The 15,747-nt window shown below is 39.8% G+C and overlaps 2 non-coding genes across 2 annotated transcripts; both read left to right on the top strand.

The window, feature by feature from the left end:
- Positions 1–1,263: 1,263 nt before the first annotated feature.
- LOC148581069 (small nucleolar RNA R71) lies at positions 1,264–1,367 on the top strand. The gene has a single exon (XR_015899540.1). It is a non-coding gene; the product is annotated as a small nucleolar RNA R71 (small nucleolar RNA).
- Positions 1,368–7,395: 6,028 nt separating this feature from the next.
- On the top strand, positions 7,396–7,503 carry LOC148581068 (small nucleolar RNA R71). Its single transcript, XR_015896549.1, has one exon. It is a non-coding gene; the product is annotated as a small nucleolar RNA R71 (small nucleolar RNA).
- Positions 7,504–15,747: the final 8,244 nt, after the last annotated feature.

The raw sequence follows: 15,747 nt of genomic DNA, 5'->3' as shown, positions 1-15,747 counted from the left end.
TTGATGCTGGCCCCTAAGTCACAAAGAGCCTTTTCTATTGTGATTTCTCCTATAATGCAAGGGATCTGAAAACTCCCAGGATCCTTCAGTTTCTGAGGTAGTTTATGCTGAATGATAGCACTGCACTCTTCAATTAGTATCACAGTCTCATTGTTCTTCCAACTTCTGTTCTTAGTCATTAGCTCCTTCAAAAATTTGGCATAAAGTGGCATTTGATCTATGGCTTCAGCAAATGGTATGTTGATTTGTAGCTTCTTGAAGATTTCCAAAAATCTCAAGAACTGGTTGTCATCTTCCTTTTTCTTCAATAGCTGGGGGTATGGAGCTCTTGAGACGTTCAGTTGAGGTATCTTTTTTTCTTTTTGCAAACTTGGCGTGGGGGGTTGCATTCTATCTTGCTCTTCTTCCTTTTCATTTGAGCCTTCTTCTTGTGGTTTTTGGGGATGTTCCTTCAGTTCCTTCCCACTCCTAAGTATGATAGCTTGACACTCCTCCCTTTTGCTTGAATGGGCATCATAGCAAAAATTGTGGTTAGGAAGCTGCTTAAACAGATAGCTGATTTGTGTCTCCAGTTTTGTGATGGCAGCATTTTGATTCTGCATGTTTGACTGCACTTCCTCTCTGAATGCTTTACTGTCTTGAATGTCTCTGCATATTCCTTCAATGAAGGTTTCAATCTTAGAGAGCTTGTCATCAATTGATGAGTGATTCGGAGCAGACGTGCTGTTTTGGTTTTGATAAGTATGTGGAGAAGTGTTGTTGTGGGGGTGTTGAGATGTCCTCTGGGTGAATTGCTTTTGATCTTGCTCACTTTCCCACCCAAAGTTCGGGTGATTTCTCTATCCAGGGTTGTAAGTCTTGGAGTATGGATCATAGTTTTTCCTTGGTGAATTCCCAATGTAGTTGGCTTGCTCCTGACTCCCCTCTGCTTCTTCGTTTACTCCTTCTTGTGTTGTTGATGAAGTGGAGATTGCTGCTACTTGGTTCCTCTCCATCTTCTTGGTGAGGTCAGCCAGCTGCTGGGTAATGAGCTTGTTTTGGGCCAACAGAGCATCTACATTGTTTAGCTCCATCACTCCTCTTGTGTTCCCTCTTTCGGAAGCATAGAAGTAGTCGTTTTCTGCTACTGTTTCAATAACATCTATGGCTTCCTCAATGGTCTTCTTCTTGTTCAAGGATCCTCCAGATGAATGGTCTACTGCCTTCTTTGACTCATAAGAGAGCCCTTCATAGAAAATGTGCAGCTGGACCCATTCGTTGAACATGTCAGGTGGACACCTCCTTGTTAAGTCTTTGAACCTCTCCCATGCTTCATACAGAGTCTCACCATCTTGTTGCCTGAAGGTTTGAACCTCAGCTCTCAGCCTATTGATTCGTTGAGGAGGGTAGAATCTTGCTAAGAATTTGTTCACCACATCCTCCTAAGTTGTCAAGCTCTCCCTTGGGAAGGATTCTAGCCACTTGGCTGCCTTGTCTCTGAGTGAGAAGGGAAATAAGAGCAGTCTATAGGTGTCAGGATGAACACCATTAGATTTCACTGTGTCACATATTCTCAGGAAGGTGGTCAAATGTTGATTGGGGTCTTCTTGAACACCTCCTCCAAACAAACAGTTGTTCTGAACAAGGGTGATGAGCTGTGGTTTAAGTTCAAAGTTGTTGGCATGGATTGTTGGCTTTTGGATGCTACTTCCATAATTGCCTGGGTTTGGATTAATGTAAGAGCCCAAAACTCTTCTATCCTCCCCAGCATGATTTGCTCCACCTCCTCTGCCATGGTTGTGAGTCTCTTCTTCATGATGATTTTCCATGTTTTCTTTCATGTTTGGTTCAAAGTATTCCTCAAACTGTTCCTCCTATTCTTCAGCACCAACTACTCGTTTTTCTTTTGCCTCCCTCCTTAGTCTAAGGAAGGTTCTCTCCGGTTCAGAATCAAAGGAAGTTGAAGCCTCGCTTCTTCTCCCTGTCATACAACCAACAAGTACAAGCAGAGAAAATAGGTGCAGACAGTATTTGTGTCAGAATTGCTGTTAGTTGTGGGTGATGCAATATATCAAACAGTTAATGGGTTAGCAAACAGAATTGAAAATAATAAAGAAAAAACAAAAGAGTAGAGGGAGAAGGGAAGAAGTATAACTAAAACAAAAAGTAAATCACTCAAACAGAAAATGAAATTCACAAAATAAAATGCTCAATCTAGTGATCTTCCAATCTAATCATTGTTGATGCACAATCAATCCCCGGCAACGGCGCCATAAACTTGATGCACGGAAAACTTGTCTCTCAACAAATCTCCCTTCGGCAAGTGTACCGAAGTTGTCGTCAAGTAAAAACTCACAATAGAGTGAGGTCGAATCCCACAGGGATTGATTGATCAAGCAACTTTAATTAGAAGAATGTTCTAGTTGAGCGAATCCAGGATTTGGGTTGAGAGTTGCAGAAAATAAAATGGCGGGAATGTAAATAACAGAAAAGTAAATGCTAGAATTAAAGGACTGGAAGTAAATGACTGAAAATAAATTGCAAATTGTAAATGGGAATGGGGGATTTGCTCATAAAAGTAAATGGCAGAAATTAAAGAGAATGGGTAAGATCAGAGATAGGGAGTTCATTGGGCTTAGGAGATGTTGCAATTCTCCGGATCAAGTTCATTTTCATCTCTTCCTCAATCAATGCACTCATTGATCTCCTTGGCAATCTTAAGTGATTGAATTACAATTTCTTGCAATTCAATCTCTCAAATCTTGATCAATAGCCAATTCCTTGGTCAATTGCTCATGAGAAGAGATGAAGTATGGTCACTGATTATACCACATGCATTTCCCAAATCAAGTATTGAGAGGGTTATAGTCACATACCCATCCAAACCCAATTTGGTCCAGCATGAGAAAGCATTTCTAGCTTGATCTCTTCATTCTTCTTTCAAGGTTCAAAAGAGATCCAAGTTTGAATAGCTTCTCTTCCAAGATAACTACTCAATTGGATGAAGATCGAAAGCTTTCAAGTAAAATCAAGAGGAAAGATAGAAGAAGAATAATGAAAATTAGTATTGGTCCATCAAATTACAACAGAGCTCCCTAACCCAATGAAAGGGGTTTAGTTGTTCATAGCTCTTGAAAATGAAAACAAAGATGGAGAATACATCATAAAACTAGAATTTGCAAAGAAAGTAAAATACAGAGAGTAGTTCTCTTTTTCCCAGCCTCCCGAGCTTCTTTACAATTCAAAGCTACTCCTATATATACTACTCTTCTCAGCTTCTAGTTTACTCTTCAAGTCTTGGGCCTTTGGATCTTGAGTTTGAAGCAGTTCTTTTCTTCATTTCGGCTTGGCTTTACTTGCAAAGAGAAAGTGCTAAGTGGGCAGAGACTTCAGCTCAGGACGTTAGGGGTGTTAATATTTAGTGAGAATATAAGTTCGAGAACGTTAGTGACACTTAATATTGTCACTAACGTTCCAATGCACCCCTTTGCCTTACGTTAAAACCCACGTTAACTAGGTTAACGTGGCTTTTAACGTTGCCTTGTTAATCCTTCGAGAACGTTAGTGACACTCAACATTGTCACTAACGTTCCAGTGTGCCCCTTCTTGTTTCATGTTAAAGCCCACGTTAACTAGGTTAACGTGGCTTCTAACATGGTCCTTGCCAACCTTCGAGAACGTTAGTGACACACAACATTGTCACTAACGTTCCAATGTGCCCCTGGGTCTCACGTTAGAGTCCACGTTAACTAGGTTAACGTGGCCTCTAACGTAGCCATCTTTAACCATCCCAACGTTAGTGACAATGTTGAGTGTCACTAACGTTGGCTCATCCTTCTTTCCTCATCATTAGCTTCCACGTTAACTAAGTTAACGTGGAGGTTAACGTGACTCTTGGGGGTTGTGTGGTTGCTTCAACGTTAGTGACAATGTTGAGTGTCACTAACGTTGTCGACAACTCTTCATCCTTTACGTTAGTTCCCACGTTAACCAAGTTAACGTGGGAGTTAACGTGGTACTTTGCACCATAGGCCAACGTTAGTGACAATGTTGAGTGTCACTAACGTTGGCTTCTCTTCCCCCCCCCCTTAACGTTAGAGGCCACGTTAACTAGGTTAACGTGGCTTCTAACGTGGCCACTTATGAGTAATTGCCAACGTTAGTGACAATGTTAAGTGTCACTAACGTTGGCTCAACTTCTCTTCTCCACGTTAGAGTTCACGTTAACTTAGTTAACGTGACTCTCTAACGTGGGCATTGATGGCTTTTTGAGAATGTTATTGGAAATCACTTTTCTCATTAATCTTGCAAGTTACCTCCCCTTTTCTTGCTTCCTTTTTGGTCCTGAAATCAAGCAATAAAGTGCATCAAAGCTCTAGTCCAAGTCATGAGTAATGCAACATAATATTTGTCACTAAACTTATGCAAAATCCTCATGAAATTATGTAAAATGCACAATGTATGCTTGAATCAAGGCATAAGTGAATATTTACCCAAAACTAGCTTATTTCCTAAAGAAATGTATGAAACTATCCTAAAAACAGTAAAGAAAAGGTCAGTGAAACTGGCCAAGATGCCCTGGCATCACATAGAACTCTTGAACCATTAAGATCCTAACTTGTTGAATGGGTTGGTGAGAATTTCCCAACCTCTTCTTCGAATCTCATGTCGAATCTCCGGATATTCACCATTTTTGAGCTTGAAGGGGACCTCGGGGATCACCTTCTTTTTGGCCACGACTTCATAGAAGTGGTCTTGATGCACCCTTGAGATGAATCTCTCCATCTCCCATGACTCAGAGGTGGGAGCTTTTGCCTTCCCTTTTCTCTTTCTAGAGGTTTCTCCAGCCTTTGGTGCCATAAATGGTTATGGAAAAACAAAAAGCTTTAGCTTTTTCCACACCAAACTTAGAAGGTTTGCTCGTCCTCGAGCAAAAGAAGAAAGAAGAGAGTAGAAGAAGAGGAAATAGAGGAGATGGAGGGGGTTTAGTATTCGGCCAAGGGGGTAAGTGTTGTGTATGATGTATGAAAATGAAGGAGTGAAGATTGGTTTATATAGGGGTGGAGAGAGGGGTAGGGTTCGGCCATGTATGGGTGGGTTTGGGAGGAAAAGTGATTTGAATTTGAATGGTGAGGTAGGTGGGGTTTTATGATGGATGGATGTGGATTGGTGAAGAGATTATGGAGAAGAGAGTAGGATTTGATAGGTGAGGGGTTTTTGGGGGAGAGGTATTGAGGTGATTGGTGAAGGATATTTGGGGAAGGGTGTTATGGGAAGGTGTGAAGAAGAGAGAGAGATGAGGTAGGTAGGAATCCTGTGGGGTCCACAGATCCTGAGGTGTCAAGGATTTCTCATCCCTGCACCATGTTAGCGTGTAAACGCCCCCTTGATTGCCAATCCTGGCGTTAAATGCCAGTTGCTGCCCATTTCTGGCGTTTAACGCCAGCTTTTCTCCCCTTTCTAGCGTTTAACGCCAGCTCTGTGCCCATTTCTGGCGTTAAACGCCAGTCTGGTGCCCATTTCTGGCGTTAAACGCCCAGAATGGTGCCAGACTAGGCGTTTAACGCCCATTCTTCTACCCTTACTGGCGTTTAAACGCCAGTAAGATTCTCCTCCAAGGTGTGCTATTTTTTAATACTATTTTTCATTCTGTTTTTGCTTTTTTAGTTGTTTTTGTGACTTCACATGATCATCAACCTACAGAAAACATAAAATAACAATGGAAAATAAATAGATATAATAAAATTGGGTTGCCTCCTAACTAGCGCTTCTTTAATGTCAATAGCTTTACAGTGGGCTCTCATGGAGCCTCACAGATACTCAGAGCATGATGATTGCCTCCCAACACCAAACTTAGAGTTTGAATGTGGGGGCTCTATTTGACTCTGCATTGAGAGAAGCTTTTCATGCTTCCTCTTCATGACTACAGAGGTAGATCCTTGAGCTTTAAATACAAGGGAGTCCTCATCTACTTGAAGGACTAATTCTCCTTTGTCAACATCAATCACAGCTTTTGCTGTGGCTAGGAAGGGTCTGCCAAGGATGACAGATTCATCCATACACTTTCCAGTGTCTAAGATTATGAAATCAGCAGGGATGTAGTGGCCTTCAACCTTTACCAAGATATCCTCTACAAGTCCATAAGCCTGTTTTCTTGAATTGTCTTCCATCTCTAATGAGATTCTTGCAGCTTGTACCTCAAGGATCCCTAGCTTCTCCATCACAGAGAGTGGCATGAGGTTTATACTTGACCCCAGGTCACACAGAGCCTTCTCAAAGGTCATGGTGCCTATGGTACAAGGTATTGAGAATTTCCAGGATCCTGTCTCTTCTGAGGTAACCTCTGCCTAGTCAAATTATCTAATTCTTTGGTGAGCAAGGGGGGTTCATCCTTCTAAGTCTCATTACCAAATAACTTGGCATTTAGCTTCATGATTGCTCCAAGGTACTTAGCAACTTGCTCTTTAGTAACATCTTCATCCTCTTCAGAGGAAGAATACTCATCAGAGCTTATGAATGGCAGAAGTAAATTCAATGGAATCTCTATGGTCTCAGTGTGAGCCTCAGATTCCCATGGTTCTTCATTAGGGAACTCCTTGGAGGCCAGTGGAAATCACTGCCTTTCCTTCCTCTATGCATTCAGCCATGTGGGACGTGTTTATGGCCTTGCATTCTCTCTTTGGGTTCTCTTCTGTATTGCTTGGAAGAGTACTAGGAGGGAGTTCAGTAACTCTTTTACTCAGCTGACCCACTTGTGCCTCTAAATTTCTAATGGAATACCTTGTTTCAATCATGAAACTTAAAGTGGTCTTAGAGAGATCAGAGACTACAGTTGCTAAGTTAGAGTGGCTCTGCTTAGAATTCTCTGTCTGTTGCTGAGAAGATGATGGAAAAGGCTTGCTATTGCTAAATCTATTTCTTCCACCATTACTGTTGTTGAAGCCTTGTTGAGGCCTCTGTTGGTCCTTCCATGAGAGATTTGGGTGATTTTTCCATGAAGGATTATAGGTGTTTCCATAGGTGTTCTCCTATGTAATTCACCTCTTCCATTGCTGGGTTCTCAGGATCATAAGCTTCTTCTTCAGATGAAGCTTCTTTGGTACTGCCTGTTGCTGCTTGCATGCCAGACAGACTCTGAGAAATCATATTGACTTGCTAAGTTAATATTTTGTTCTGAGCCAATATGGCATTCAGAGTATCAATCTCAAGAACTCCTTTCTTTTGATTTGTCCCATTATTCACAGGATTCCTTTCAGAAGTGTACATGAATTGGTTATTTTCAATCATCTCAATGAGTTCCTGAGCTTCTACAGGCGTCTTCTTCAGATGAAGAGATCCTCCAGCAGAGCTGTCCAATGACATCTTGGACAGTTCAGATAGACCATCATAGAAGATACCGATGATGCTCCATTCTGAAAGCATGTCAGAAGGACATTTTCTGATCAGTTGCTTGTATCTTTCCCAAGCTTCATAGAGGGATTCACCTTCCTTCTGTCTGAAGGTCTGGACTTCCACTCTAAGCTTACTCAATTTTTGAGGTGGAAAGAATTTGGCCAGAAAAGCACTGACCAGCTTTTCCCAAGAGTTCAGGCTTTCCTTAGGTTGTGAATCCAACCATATTCTAGCTCTGTCTCTAACAGCAAATGGAAAAAGCTTAAGCTTGTAGACCTCAGGATCAACCCCAGCCTGTAGACCTCGGGATCAACCCCATTGGTCTTGACAGTGTAATAGATTTGCAAAAATTCAGCCAAAAACTGATGAGGATCTTCCAATGGAAGTCCGTAGAACTTGCAATTCTGTTGCATCAGAGAAACTAATTGAGGCTTAAGCTCAAAGTTATTTGCTCCAATGGCAGGGATAGAGATGCTTCTCCCATAGAAGTCAGGAGTAGGTGCAGTAAAGTCACCAAGCACCTTCCTTGCATTGTTGGCATTGTTGTTATTTTCGGCTGCCATGGCTTCTTCTTGTTTGAAAATTTCTGTTAGGTCCTCTCCAGAGAGTTGTGCTTTAGCTTCTCTTAGCTTTCTCTTGAAGGTCCTTTCAGGTTCAGGATCAGCTTCAACAAGAATGCCTTTGTCCTTGCTCCTGCTCATATGAAAGAGAGGAGAAGAAAGTATGGAATCCTCTATGTCACAGTATAGAGATTCCTTGAGGTGTCAAAGGAAAAGAAGAATAGAAGGAGGAGGTAGAGAGGAGAGAATTCGAATTGCACATTGAGGAGGAGTGTTAGTCCCTTAAATAAAAGGATGTGAGGAGGGGGAAAATTTTTGAAAATAAATTTTTAAATAAAACTAAAAATTTTAAAATAATTTAAAAAAGAATTTTGAAAAAGTGGTTGATGATTTTTCGAAAATTAAAAGTGAGAAAGTAGTTAAGTGATTTTTGAAAAAAAATTGAAATTAAGAATCAAAAAGATATGATTAAAAATTATTTTTGAAAAAGATGTGGTTGAGGAGATATGATTGAGAAAATATGGTTTTAAAAAGATTTGATTGACAAACAATTAAAGAGATTTGATTTTTAAAATAAATATCTTGGCTAACAAGAAATTTAAAAGATATGATTCTGAAATTCAATTATTGAACCTTTCTTATTAAGGAAGAAATTTTTGAATCACATCTCTAATTGTTAGCAAGAATTTTCGAAAATAGTAAAAAAATTGGAAAGGATTTGATTTTGAAAAGATATGATTTGAAAAAGATTTGATTTTGAAAAATTATGAAAATTTGAAAAAGATTTGAATTAAAAACAAAATATTCCCTCTTGTGCCATCCTAGCGTTAAACGCCCAGAATGGTATCCATTCTGGCGTTTAACGCCCAAAATATTACCCTTTTGGGTGTTTACGCCCAGCCAGGTACCCTAGTTGGCGTTTAAATGCCAGTTTTCCTTCCTCACTGGGCGTTTTGAACGCCCAGCTTTTTCTGTGTAATTCATCTGCAACATGTTCTGAATCTTCAATTCTCTGTATTATTGACTTGAAAAGACATAATTTTGAAATTTTTTTTTGAATTTTTTTAATGATGAGAAATAATCAAAATGCAACTAATCATGGAAAACTAAGATCAAATAAACAATGCATGCAAGACACCAAACTTAGAAATTTTCATATTAGAGACACTAACAAATTGAGAATACATATGAAAAATAACAAAACACACAGAACAAGAGAGATTAAAGATCAGAGCAAGGAAATCATCAAGAATAACTTGAAGATTAATGAAGAACATAATGCATATATTCGAAAATTGCAAGAAATTAAATAAAACATGCAGGACACCAAACTTAAAATGGACACTAGATTCAAACAAGAAACATAAAAATTTTTTGGTTTTTATGATTTTATTAAATTTTTTTTTGTAATTTTTTGAAAATTATTTTGAAAAAGATAAAATAATTAAACTCAAAATTTTTAATCAGAATTCTAGGAATCATGCAATATTAATCTAAAGCTTCAATCTAAAAAAGATTAGACATGGCTAGCCAAGCTTCAGCAAGACATTACATACAACAGCCAAATTGATGGGAATCAATTAGCTTTTGTGATGATCAAAGCATCATCTGAAACTCTAGAATTCATTCTTAAAAACTCTGAAGTCATAGAATAATTTATTTTTTTAAAAATTTTTTCGAAAATAAGAAGAATAAAAACAAAGAACTTAAAATTAAAAAAATAAAATTACCTAATCTGAGCAACAAGATGAACCGTCAGTTGTCCAAACTCGAACAATCCCCGGCAACGGTGCCAAAAACTTAGTGCACGAAATTGTGATCTCTAAAATGACGCCAACAACTTGGTACGCACGAATATAATCTCAACTCTTTGTCACAACTCCGCACAACTAACCAGCAAGTGCACTGGGTCATCCAAGTAATAAACCTTACGTGAGTAAGGGTCGATCCCACGGAGATTGTCAGCTTGAAGCAAGCTATGGTCATCTTGTAAATCTCAGTCAGGCGGATTTAAATGGTTATGAAGTTTAAGATAATTAAAATATGAATAAAACATAAAATAAGATAGAGATACTTATGTAATTCATTGGTGAGAATTTCATATAAGCGTATGAAAATGCTTTGTTCCTTCTGAACCTCTGCTTTCCTATTGCCTTCATCCAATCATTCATACTCCTTTCCATGGCAAGCTTTATGTTGGGTATCACCGTTGTCAATGGCTACCTCCTGTCCTCTCAGTGAAAATGGTCCAAATGCGCTGTCACCGCACGGCTAATCAGCTGTTGGTTCTCGATCTTGTTGGAATAGGATCCATTGATCCTTTTGCGTCTGTCACTACGCCCAACACTCGCGAGTTTGAAGCTTGTCACAGGCATCCCTTCCCAGATCCTACTCGGAATACCACAGATAAGGTTTAGACTTTCCGAATCTCAGAAATGGCCGCCAATAATTCTAGCCTATACCACGAAGGTTCCAATCTTAGATTAGAAATCCAAGAGATACACATTCAAGCTTGTTTGCATGTAGAACGGAAGTGGTTGTCAGGCATGCATTCATAGGTGAGAATGGTGATGAGTGTCACATAATCATCACATTCATCATGTGCTTGAGTGCGAATGAATATCTTGGAGAAGAAATAGGCTTGAGTTGAATAGAAAAACAATAGTACTTTGCATTAATTCATGAGGAACAGCAGAGCTCCACACCTTAATCTATGGGGTCTAGAAACTCCACCGTTGAAAATACATAAGTGAAAATAGTGGTCATTGGCTTCGGCCCCAGAGGGGGAACCAGAATAACCAAGATGAAAATACAATAGCAAAAGGTCCTATTTATAGAGAACTAGTAGCCTAGGGTTTACAGAAATAAGTAATTAATGCAGAAATCCACTTCCGGGCCCACTTGGTGTGTGCTTGAGCTGAGCTTTGAAAATTTCACATGTAGAGTCTTTTCTTGGAGTTAAATGCCAGCTTTGGTGCCAGTTTGGGCGTTTAACTCCAGCTTTTATGCCAGTTCTGGCATTTTGACGCCAGAATTTTTATGCTGACTTGGAACGCCAGTTTGGGCCATTAAATCTCGAGCAAAGTATGGACTATTATATATTTCTAGAAAGCCCAGGATGTCTACTTTCCAATGCAATTGAGATCGCGCCAATTGGGCTTTTGTAGCTCCAAAAATTCAACTTCGAGTGTAGGGAGGTCAGAATCCAACAGCATCTGCAGTCCTTTTTCAGCCTCTGAATCAGATTTTTGCTCAGGTCATTCAATTTCAGTCAGAAAAATACCTGAAATTACAGAAAACACAAAAACTCATAGTAAAGTCCAGAAATATGATTTTTATTTAAAAACTAATAAAAATATAATAAAAAGTAACTAAAACATACTAAAAACTACCTAAAAACAATGCCAAAAAGCGTATAAATTATCCACTCATCAATGTTGCTCCTTCAGGAGTTTGATATTGAGATAAAAGATAGGAAAGGGTCAGAGAATCAAGTAGCTGACCATCTCTCCAGAATTGATCCTGAAGCAGGAGTACAACCACCCACGGCTGTGACTGAGACGTATCCGGATGAGCAGTTGTTCCTCATTCAGCAGGCTCCATGGTTTGCAGACATTGCAAACTATAAGGCCATGAATTTTATTCCAAGGGAGTACAGTAGGCAACAAGTGAAGAAGTTATTGACTGATGTAAAGTACTACATTTGGGAGGAACCATACCTTTTTAAAAGGTATTCAGATGGAATCATCCGGAGATGTGTCCCAGATGAAGAAAAATAGCAGATTCTTTGGCACTGTCATGGTTCTGAGTATGGAGGCCACTTTGGTGGTGAAAGGACAGCTACAAAGGTCCTTCAGAGTGGGTTTTACTGGCCGACTCTCTTCAGAGACTCAAGAGCATTTGTGAAACACTGTGACAGATGTGAAAAAGCCACAAATCTTCCTGCCAACCATGAAATGCCACAGCAGAAGATCCTTGAGGTTGAGTTGTTTGATGTGTGGGGTATTGATTTCATGGGACCTTTCCCACCCTCATATTCAGACAACTATATTCTAGTGGCAGTTGATTATGTGTCCAAGTGGGTGGAAGCTGTGGCTCTACCCACCAATGATGCCAAGGTGGTAATGAGCTTCCTTTAGAGATATATCTTTAGCCGGTTTGGTGTCCCAAGGACACTCATTAGTGATGGAGGAAGTCACTTCTGTAACAGACAGCTGGACTCTCTTCTGCAGAGATATAGAGTCCGTCATAAAGTGGCAACCCCTTATCACCCTCAGACAAGTAGACAGGTTGAAGTTTCCAACCGGGAACTTAAGAGGATTTTAGAGAAGACCGTCAGCATTTCAAGGAAGGACTGGTCTAGGAAGCTTGATGATGCTCTCTGGGCATACCGGACAGCCTACAAGACCCCCATTGGCATGTCCCCTTATCAGTTAGTCTATGGCAAAGCCTGTCATTTGCCAGTTGAGTTGGAGCATAAAGCTTACTGGACAATCCGATATCTGAATCTTGATTCAGAAGCTGCAGGAATCAAGCGAATGCTTCAGTTGAATGAGCTTGATGAATTCAGATATTCAGCCTATGAGAATGCCAAGCTCTATAAGGAGAAAACCAAGCTACTGCATGACAAGAAGATTGCCATCAGACTCTTTGAGCCAGGACAAAGAGTGCTTCTGTATAATTCAAGGCTCAAATTCTTTCCTGGGAAGCTAAAATCCCGGTGGTCAGGACGGTTTGTGGTTACCAGAGCTTCACCATATGGTCATGTGGAAATACAGGAAGAGAATTCTGACAGGAAATTTATAGTGAATGGCCAGAGGCTGAAGCACTATCTTGGAGGCGAGATTGATCGCCAGAGGTCCACTCATCTGCTGAACTAGCAGAACTGACGGTCAAGCTAGTGACGTTAAAGAAGCGCTTGTCGGGAGGCAACCTGATAAATTCGTATCCTTAGCTATTTTTTGCAGTAGTAGTTTTCTTCCTTATTTGATTTTTATTAAGTTTTTACTGTTTTTCAGATCATGCAGCTATTTTAGAACAGGAGCTGGAAAAAAAAGAGAGCACCCGATGCATAAGCGTCGCTGACGCGTACGTGTCAGATGGGTGTGCGTGAAAAATAAAAATGAATAGAGAGTTGGGTGGGAGTGGCGCAGGAATGATGCCTTTCGTACAAACAAGCCCACGCATACGCGTACCCCACGCGTGCGCATCATTGGTGATTTTGGCACTCCACGCGTACGCGTCACTGACGCGTATGTGTGACCTAGAAATTCGACGTAAATATGTGTTTGGGCAGAGAGTTGTGCTGGCTTGGGGATGGAAGTGTGCTAAAAGCGCAAAACCTGTTCACGCGTACGCGTCCTAGACGCATGCGCGTCATCTGTGCAAATGGCATTCCACTCGTGTGCGTGCATGACGCGCACGCGTCGCATGAAATTATTGATTCCCAAGCCACGCGAACAGAGAGTTGTGCGTGCGCACGGCTGGCTTCTCGTCGCACAAATCATGGGCATGCGGACGCGTGCCTGACGCTCACGCGTCATTAAAGAAAATTCGCGACCCACGCGAACGCGTGCTGTACGCGTACGCGTCGCCTTCGCCGCACAACTACACTAGTTCTCCACCCTGTTTTAATTTTCTTCCTCTCTCTTGCAATCCTAATTCTCTCTTTTTTATTCTTCTTTCATCTTACTATTTGTTTTTTTTTCAGTTCTTCTTTGCTTGAGGACAAGCAAACCTTTAAGTTTGGTATTGTCGCTACACTTATGGCTTTTTTGCTTATTTTAATAGCACCAAAGGGAGATGAATGCTCTTCATGAAGGAATGAGATGGCCACTAGAATAACTGAGGTGGTTGAGTTCCTTTCATTCTATTTCTCTTTCGTTCTTATTTTGTTGTTTTATGTTTTCTGTTGCTTTGATTGCCTGCATGATCTTTAGTACTTTTAGTTCTTAGAATTAGTTTCATTCTGTTATTTGTCTCATGTACCGCTCACTGAACTTGAATCTAAAAAGAAAAGAAAAAGAAGTGATATATTGTATGAGAAATTGAGTTTATATTGAAGAGTAGTCTTATTCACTTAAATGTGGTGGTATTTTCTGTGACTCTGAATACATGACATGAATAGTGCATATTTAAATTTTAATCAAAGAATGTTGATGTACTAGGAATAAGGATTTAGAGAATTATTATGACTTCTCTGAAATAAGTAAAAAGTTTAATCTTTGAAGCAAAAGAAACAGCAAAAAAAAAAAAAAAAAAAAAAACCAGGTCCAAGGCTCTGAGCATCAATGACTAGGGAGGTCAGACATGATTAAAAGCTCAAAGAGTTGTTTCCCTAGTTACATGCTTGTGCTGTTCTTGTGTCAAGTAATCCTTGAGACAAAACATTTAGAGTCGAGATCAACTGCAATTAGAAGAGTATGCCAAAGGCTTTGAGCACCACTGTCTGGGAGTAGCTAAAGGAAAAAAAATCAGAACTTCAAAAGAGTTCCCCAGTTAAGTGCTTGTGGTGTTTCTGTGTCAAGTAAACTTGAGACAAAACATTTAAAGTCACGGCTAGGCTCAAGGTGCAAAGCACCAAAGAAAAGAAAAATAGCTGTGTTCATGGGTTAAATTGAGTTACAAAAGATCAGAGAATTCATAATATTATCCGGATTCTAATTCCGAATGACAGTAACATTCTTCTGATTCAAAGGAGAGTGAGATGGCAAAACTATTCAGAATTACAGTTGTAAACCCCACTATAAGAAGAGACATGAGCTTAATCAAACTCTCATTCTCATGCAAATTCACATTCTAAGCCTATATTATTTTGGTTGCTTGAGGAAAAGCAACAATTCAAGTTTTGTGTTGTGATGCGTGGGCATCTTTCCTATCTTTTCCTAGTGAATTTGCATATAATTTGTTGAGTTTAATAAAGAATTAATTATCTTTTAGCCAATATGGATGCTACTTTGAGTCTTTTGCAATTTTGTTTATTTTAGGTAGCATTCGGCTGGATTTGATGGAGTTTCTACAGCACAAGAACCAAAGGAGATGGTAGCGAGGAGCGACGCGTATGCGTGACTGACGCGTACGCGTGATTTGGAGCATTCCATGGCGATGCGTGCGCGTGACTGACGCGAACGCGTGATTTGAAGATTTGCTCAGCGACGCGTGCGCATGACTGATGCGTACGCGTGACTCGCGGAAGAAGACCATCGATGCGTACGCGTGACTGATGCGTACGCGTGACATGCGCGACGTACAGAAAGTGCAAAAAAATGCTGGGGGCGATTTCTGGGCTGTTTTGACTCAGTTTTCAGCCCAGAAAGCACAGATTAGAAGCTGTAGAATGGACAAAACAAGTGGTCCCCACCTATCAACTGAAGACTTCTTAATTAATTCTAATTTAAATTCAAATATTATTTTTTAGGAAAAGATATTATTTAAGTTTTAGAAGATAGATTTTAAATTAATTAGGATAAGATATAAAAGGGAATTTCAACAGGGTGGTTCCAACACAACATTATTCCAATTCACAATTTAGAATCCTAGTTTTCTACTCTGAACCATGAGCAACTAATCCTCCATTGTTAAGGTTAGGAGCTCTGTCTATTTGTATGGATTGATTTTATTGCTTTTCGTATTTTAATTCATGTTTGGATTTATAATTTAAGAATTGTTTTCGCTCTTTATCTTATGAATTTGGGTGGAACGGAAGTATGACCCTCTTTCTATTTGAGTTCTTGTATAACTTGGAAAAGCTTTTTACTCAAACAACAGCTTGAAAATATTTTCTCCTAAATTTTAATTATCTGGATTTAACGGGATA

Source organism: Arachis ipaensis, chromosome B10 (genome assembly GCF_059453495.1).
Source record: "Arachis ipaensis isolate K30076 ecotype BB chromosome B10, ASM5945349v1, whole genome shotgun sequence".
NCBI classification, from domain to species: domain Eukaryota; kingdom Viridiplantae; phylum Streptophyta; class Magnoliopsida; order Fabales; family Fabaceae; genus Arachis; species Arachis ipaensis.
This window is presented reverse-complemented; position numbering and strand designations above follow the sequence as displayed.